The 7,618-nt window shown below is 39.5% G+C and overlaps 1 pseudogene; it reads right to left on the bottom strand.

Moving 5' to 3' along the window:
* Positions 1-553: 553 nt before the first annotated feature.
* Positions 554-1,990, bottom strand: LOC102827537 (annotated as a pseudogene).
* Between the last annotated feature and the right edge of the window lie 5,628 nt (positions 1,991-7,618).

A 7,618-nucleotide genomic window follows, 5' to 3' on the forward strand; every position in this document is an offset into this window, starting at 1 on the left:
ACTGTCTTATTTATATCTGCTTATCTCATACCTGTTACTGATTTATTTTTGTGAATTTCCCACTTTATTTATTGTACTTTTTAAATCTAAAACTTCCATTTGGTTCTTTAAAATAGTTTCTGTTTTTTAATAGATATTTGCTGTATTGTGAATCATTGACACCATGCTTTTCTTCAATTCTTTAAATATGATTTCCTTTAATTATTTGAAATATTTACAATTGCTTCTTTAAAGTCATTGATAAAACAAGGATCTGGAGACTCTCAAAGATAGTTATTATTGGTTTCCTTTTTTTCCTGAGTGTGGGTCTCATTTTCCTATTTCTTTGTATAGATTTTAAATTTCTATTAAAAATTGGATATGAGTTCTTGTATTATAGCAATTATGGATTCAATTTTCTTTTTTGTTTCTGCACTGGAAGGCTCTTTATTCTCAGTGAGACCACCAGGTTACATGGGGGCTGAGGCTAAGGCAGGGCCCAGACACTACCCAGCACGCAGCATCTTCAGTGGAGGGGGAGCCGCCGGGCTTAGTCCTCCGAACGGTCCTCTGTTCACACAGCACCACGCAAATACAGAGCCAGGAACTTTCTGAATGTCTCTGGCTGGAAACCAACTGGCCCAATAGGTTCAACAACCAACTTCTTCTTGATTATTGTTGTTGTTATGTGCCGTGGAGTCTGGTAGCGTAGTGGTTATGAATCGGGCTGCGAGCCGCAAGGTCAGCAGTTCGAAACTACCAGCTGTTCCGCGGGAGAAAGATGAGGCTTTCTGCTCCCGTAAAGATTTACAGCCTCGGAAACCCTGTACAGGGTCGCTATGAGTCTTCTTGATTATTGGGCGACACCAAAAATGTCGGTAGAGGAGCTGGTCCGAGTCCAGCCAGACCAGATTTTTGACACTCTCGCTAGAGGTCAGATCTGTGGTGTTCAGCTGGAATACCAGGAACTGGAAAAGGCGTCCATCCATGCCCATACTCTGCACAGTCACCGGCTGCTCCAAAACCTTAGGTTCATTCCCACAGAGGTGCTGGGCCTAAGCCAGGGCATTGCCCAAAGAAAGCAGGATCATCTTGGCCTGCAGCTGATCTGGTTGCAAGCGGTGTGGTTGTAAACAGGCCGCCTCCAGGAAATACAGGGAATGGGGATAGGCGTAAGGATCACCCTCTAGGAATCCTGTGTCATCTTTCAAGTCATAAACAGGGCATTTCTGAAGATCAATAGTGAGAGGTCTCCAGAACATGATTCTTAGTGGCCTCAACCTCTTCTCTGGAGGCAACAGGGGGCAGAGGATCCTTGGCACTCAATTGGGTGTCACTAGACCCACGGACCTGAAAGATTGTAGACTCTCGGTTCCAGGTGGTAGAGAATGAGTAGTTTTGGGCACAGATCCGCTGGAGCAGAGCAGTATGCTTGAGGATCTGGGATTTACACAGCTGTATCAGATTGTCCACAATGACTGGGCAGTAGGTGTCTCTCTTGGGGATGTCTTCAGTGGTGTGCCAGAGACGAGCAAGAGAAATCACGTTCAAAACGCGCTCATCTTGGTTCTCTTTGTGGTTTTCCGGATCATCAACCGGATCCAGCATTTTCTCTGGGAGACCTTCTATTACCTTGGTCTTGGTAAACCAGGCGGTCTGCTTTACACCCTCCAGGAGGCGGCTAGGCTGATGAAAATATAGCAAGCCTGGTGCTTGTACAGCGACAGCTCGTGAATCGGAGGCGTGCGGTGGAACTTCAAGCAAGCCCAGCCGCGGTCCCAGGGCGGAAAGACTGAACCGCGCCATCCCTGGCACTAAGTGCATTTTCCCTGCGTAGGTGATAGGTTCCAGTCCAGGGAATTCATACACTCTGTCTAGGGGAGGAGGCTCAGGCTTCCCCGTGGAGCGCACACCCCACTCATGCTCTGCGTTTCAGGTCACCGCAGCCCCCATGGCCTAACCGCCTGGGGTCTGCTAGTGCCCACCTTGCAATCCCCGAGGCCAACACCATAGCCATCAGACCTCAAACCTCCTACCTGGACAAAACCATCTTCCCCCGTGCAAGGCGATTTTATTTTATTTATTTATTTATTTATTTTTTGAGGGATGTTGTTCTGATGTGTTCTTTTACTTTTCATTTGTTTTTTTGCGTCTTTTTTCTTTTTTTCCCCAAACATTTTATTTTGAATTGAGTGAAAGTTTACAGAGAAAACCATCAGTTTTACATTCAACAAATCACATACTTTGCTTCAACAAATGGTTGCAATCCCCTCCATGTACCACCAATAAATAGTATTTGCCTCTGTTCACTTTAACTATTACGTTCCTCCCTATGTCTCTTGCTACCTTAATCTTTCCTCTGATAACATCCTTCTTTTTGTATATTTCCTGGCCAGTCACCCATGTTAACATGTGTCTACATGTTATAATTTTCCATGAATAATTTTCCTGTCTCGCGCCCCCATAACCATCATAGATTGTTTCTTTTATCAAGAAAACATTTTTAAAACGTTTTACAACATTGGTCTCAAACAATATTTGTCCTTTTGTGATTGACTAATTTCACTCAGTAAAACGTCCTCGAGGTTCAACCATATTGTGGGGTGTTTCACAATTTCATCATTATTCTTCGATATTTTGTAGTATCCCATTGGCTGTATGTACTAAAGTTTGTTTAATTATACTTCTGCCGATGGGTATGTAGGCTGTCTCCATCTTTTTGATATGTCTCTTGTAGATGCTATTGAAGGATCCCATTTTGTTATCCATTCTGCTCTCTGTGTCTTTTGACTGGTGCATTTAATACATTTATATTCAATATAGTTAACAGTGGTGTGAATTCATTGCTGTCATTTTTCCATGTGCGTGTATGTGATGCTGCTGAATTCTTTGCTCCAAATAATTTTCTAAGCTGAGTTAATTTTGTTTGCAGGTTTTCTTTTCATTTTCATTTCTTTTCAATGTTTACTAAATCTTTCTGATTTTTCTCTTTATTTGATTTTGATGTTCAGGTGTATTATTTTATTTTAGGTTACCTGTACTTTATTGTTTTTTTCTCTGCTTTAAAGTCTGTTTTATCTTGAAATCTACTTATCTTACTTGCCATTTGAAAGTTCTGTATCTACACTATTTTTGTTTTGTAGGTGACTTTTTTATACATTGATATCTCTGGTTCCCTAGTTTCAATCTTGTAAATTTGTTTTATTTTAAATACTTCTACATCAGTATTGAGTGTGGCACTGTAGGATCATGACTGGACTGTGAACCTCAAGGTTGGGAGTTCAAACCTACCAGCAGCTCCTTGAAAACCCTATGCAGGGTTGCTATGAGTCAGAACTCAACAGATGAGTTCTGGATGGTATTGTCATGTACGGTAATCTCAGGTTGTTTTCTGCTGTTGTTGGTTTTCAGTGCAAAGAACACACTTTAGCATTTTTTGCAAAGTTGGTCTGGTCATTATAAATTTCTTTAATTTCTGTTCATCTGGAAATTTAGTCATTTTGCCATTGAACTTGAGGGACAGCTTTGTTGGATATGTGAGTCTTGATTGGTAATTTTTTTTCTTTCAGAGTTTTGTATATGTCATCCAATTGCCTTCTTGCCTGCATGGTTTCTGATGAGAAATCAGAGCTTAGTCTAATTGGTTCTCCTTTGTAGATAGTTTTTCATATTTCTCAAGTTGCTCTCAGGATTCTTTCATTGTCTTTAATTCTAGAAAGTTTGATTATGATATATATCTTGGTGATTTTCTTTAGGGACCTAGCCAGTCTAGGGTCTTTTTAGCTTGTTGCATGCTTAGTTTCTCATCATTCATGGAGTTAAAGAAGTTTTCTTCCAACAATTCATCTACAAGTTTCTCTGTGTTTTTATTGTCTCTTCCTGTTCTGGAATTCCAACCACCCATAAGTTGTTCCTCTTCATAGTAACTCTTAAGCTTTTTCCGGACTTTTTCATTCTTTTTTCTGATTGTTCTTTTAACATACTATTATTGTGAGATTTATCGTCAAGTTCACTAATTCAGGTTTCCATGGATTTGAATCTTCTCCTTGGTCTTCTCACTGTGTTGTCCATTTCTGAGATCTTAGAATTACATAGTAAATAAGGCACAAGGAAACATTATTCTGATATCCTCTGCTTTCAGCCAAAATTAATCTAAAATCAGCAACGATATTCCTAATTCCACATCTTCTTGTGAATCCAGCCTGAATTTCTAACAAGTCCCTGTCTAGATTTCTAATTGCAGATTTTGTATTGTTTCAAAATTTGCATTTATTTTGTCTGTTTGTTCTTGTAGCATTTTCCTGAATTCTTCTCAAGATTTTTCTGTGTTTTCTTGCTTTCCTTGATCTTATGACAATCCATTGAAAGTACCAAAATATCATTCTTTCAGATTCTTTTTCAGTTAGTTCCATTACATTTTTTTTCCTCAAAAATGTTTTCTGTCTCTGCATCTTGGCAGTTTGTTTGAGTCATTCTCTATTGTATTCTCTAAGAGCTAAAATTGTCTGTTGTCTCCTGGGTATTGTGGGGTTGTCATAATTGTAGAAACAAACAATGCAGTTATTGGACCAGAGGGGAGAAATCTCTGGTGGGCTCCTGCAATTCAAGGAACTCAAGAGAAGGTTGTGGAAGGGATGTAATATCAGAGTTCCTGACCCTAGAGGGTGTTCCTATTGGCCTCGGTGTTATCTATGATCAGGATACTGAATCTTGAAGTAGTTTGTGGGGGCCCTGAATGCAGCTGATTTCAATATCTGTTAGGATCACAAGGAATCTGCAGGCAGTGTGACTTGTCCAATGCTGGTCTGGTGGCTCTGTGGGTTTTCTAGGTTTGGAACTTGAGTCCACCTGAATCCAGACACCAAAGTGGCCCCTAATTTACATTAGTGTGATTTCCAACCAATTGGCTCTAAACTCTAGGATAGCAGAGTCCATGCTGGGGGTGAATGAGGGTGGGAACTAGCCAAACCTCAGGTCACCAGGGGAGCACAGGGAAAAAGAAGCAATCACACCTTTCCCATCACCCTGGTGAATCTGCTTGGCCAGGCCTCCCTTTGCTGCCAAAGCTGCTTATAAGATGGGTGAGGCACATCTGGCCAGTCAGTCACCAATCAGTCTCTCTCTCACCATTCCTGCTCAGCCTTTCTTTGAGCACTCCATTCACCTCTTTAATTTTTCTTCTGAAGCTCAAAGTGTCAGGATTCTTATCTGTGTCTATTCTTTTTGGTCTCTTGTGTCTTGATTGTAGAGGGTCCACGTAGTTCATCATCTTGCTGAAGCCCTGATTTTGCTTTTCTAGTGTCTTACCTGGAATTAATCAGTAAACTCTATTTCCCTTAATGTGTGGCTGCTGTCTACTCATTTTTATTTTTATTTTTAACCTTACTTCCAATGTGTCATACCTGTGTGTGCCTATATAACTTAGTAGTTATCTAATGATTGATCAAAGGTTATCTCAAACTTCTTGAGCCAGGAAAGCTTCCAACTTTGTGCATGCTGAAGAGCAAAAGGAGGCAGCTTTCAAGTCAAGGACTGTCTTCCTTCAGGCTCAGACATCCAGCTTAGACCCTCTCATACCCTAGGTATGATAACTCACATTATTTCTTATTCTTGTAGTCGTGTTTCCCTGTCTCAAAACCCTGCTGCATGAATGGGACTCCATCCTATTCTTGAACTGAATATTTGAATTTTATATTCAGCCACACACTCACTCTAGTCATTTCATCTAGACAATCATCTAGGTTTCAATATTCTCTTCTGATATTGGGTTTTACCCTATTATGCCTATCAGTTCCTAGTTTGGTGTGTGCCATGAACAATTGCACTCCTAACCAATGTGAATAAGGTCCAGTACACAGAGGTTATTCCAGATAGATTGTTATTGTTGTTAGGTGCCCTCAGGTTGATTCCAACTCATAAAGACCCTATGCACAAAACAAGAAAACACTATACAGTCATACCCCATCCTCCCTCACAAGTGTTGCTGTGTTGGAGCGCATTGTTGCTGTCACTGTCAATTCATCTGGCTAGGGATCTTCCTCTTTTTTGTTGACCTTTCACTTTACCAAGCATTATGTCCTTCTCCAGGGACTGATCCATCCTGACATGGTCAAAGAACATGTTCAAAGAACAAAAGACCAAGTCTTACCATCTTTGCTTCTAAGATGCATTCTAACTGTACCTCATCCAAGACAGATTTGTTTATTCTAATGGCAGTCTATAATACTTTCAATATAATTTGCAAACACAGTAATTCAAATGCATCAATTCCTCTCTGGTCTTCCTTATTCATGGTCCAATTTTCACACACATATGAGGCAATTAACATCTTTGCTCTTTTAACACTTTAAAGAGGTCCTTTTCAGCATATATTTCTAATGCAATATATCATTTGATTTCTTCACTGCTGTTTTCATGAGCATTGATTGTGGGTCCAAGAAAAATGAAGATTATTCAATATTTTCTCTGTTTATCATGATGTTATTTATTAACCCAGTTGTGAGGATTTGTGTTTTCTTTACATTGAGGTACAATCCATACTGAAGGCTGTAATCTTTGATCTTCATCAGTTAGTATTTCAAGTCCTCTTCACTTCCAGCAAGCAAGGTTGTGTCACCTGCATATCACAGGTTGTTAACGAGTCTTTCTCTAATCCTGATGTCATGTTCTTCTTCATATAGTACAGTTTCACAGATTATTTGCTCAGCATACAGATTGAATAAATATGGTGAGAAAGAATACAACCCTGGTGCACACCTTTCCTGATTTTAAACCATTCAATATCCCCTTTTTCTGTTCAAGCAACTGCTTCTTGGTCTAGGTACAGGTTCCTCATGAGCACAGTATTATAGAATTTCTATTATGTACAAGGATATCCATAGTTTTCTATGATCAATACAGTAGAATGAATTTGCATAGTCAACAAAGCATAAGTAAAATCTTTCTGGTATTCTCTGATTTCAGTCAAGATTTTTCTGATGTCAGCAATGATATTCCTAGTTCCATGTCCTCTTTGAACGCAGCTTGAATTTCTGGCAGCTCTCTGCTGATAGACTTTTGCCCCTGTTTTTGAATTATCATCAGAAAAATTTTACTTGCATGTGATATGACTGATATTGTTAGATGATTTATACATACCATTGAGTCACCTTTTTTTGGAATGAGCACAAATATGGATCTCTTGCAACTAGTTGACCAGGTGACCGTCCTCCAAATTTCTTGACACAGACAAATGAGTATTTCTAGCATTAAATCAGTTTGTTGAAACATTTCAATTTACATTCCATTAATTCCTGAATGAAGCCTTGTTTTTTGCCCAGACCTTCAGGGTAGCTTGAATGTCTTTTTTTAGAATTCTTGTACATATGATACCAAGAGAAATGGCTGAACATTGACCAAGTCTTTTTGGTACAGAGTTTGTATATTCCTTCCATCTTGAAGCTTTCTGCATCATTCAGTAATTTGCCCATAGAATCCTTAAATCATGCTATTCAAGATTGAATTTTTCTTCACTTCTGTTCATCAGCTTGATAAATGCTAAGTGTATTCTTCCTTTTTGGTTTTCTAACTCCAGGTCTTTGCACAATTCATTATAACACTTGGCTTTGTCTTTTCAAACTGCCCTTTGAAATTTTGCTCA

The sequence above is a fragment of the Chrysochloris asiatica genome, unplaced genomic scaffold (genome assembly GCF_000296735.1).
Source record: "Chrysochloris asiatica unplaced genomic scaffold, ChrAsi1.0 scaffold00099, whole genome shotgun sequence".
Taxonomy (NCBI): Eukaryota; Metazoa; Chordata; class Mammalia; order Afrosoricida; family Chrysochloridae; genus Chrysochloris; species Chrysochloris asiatica.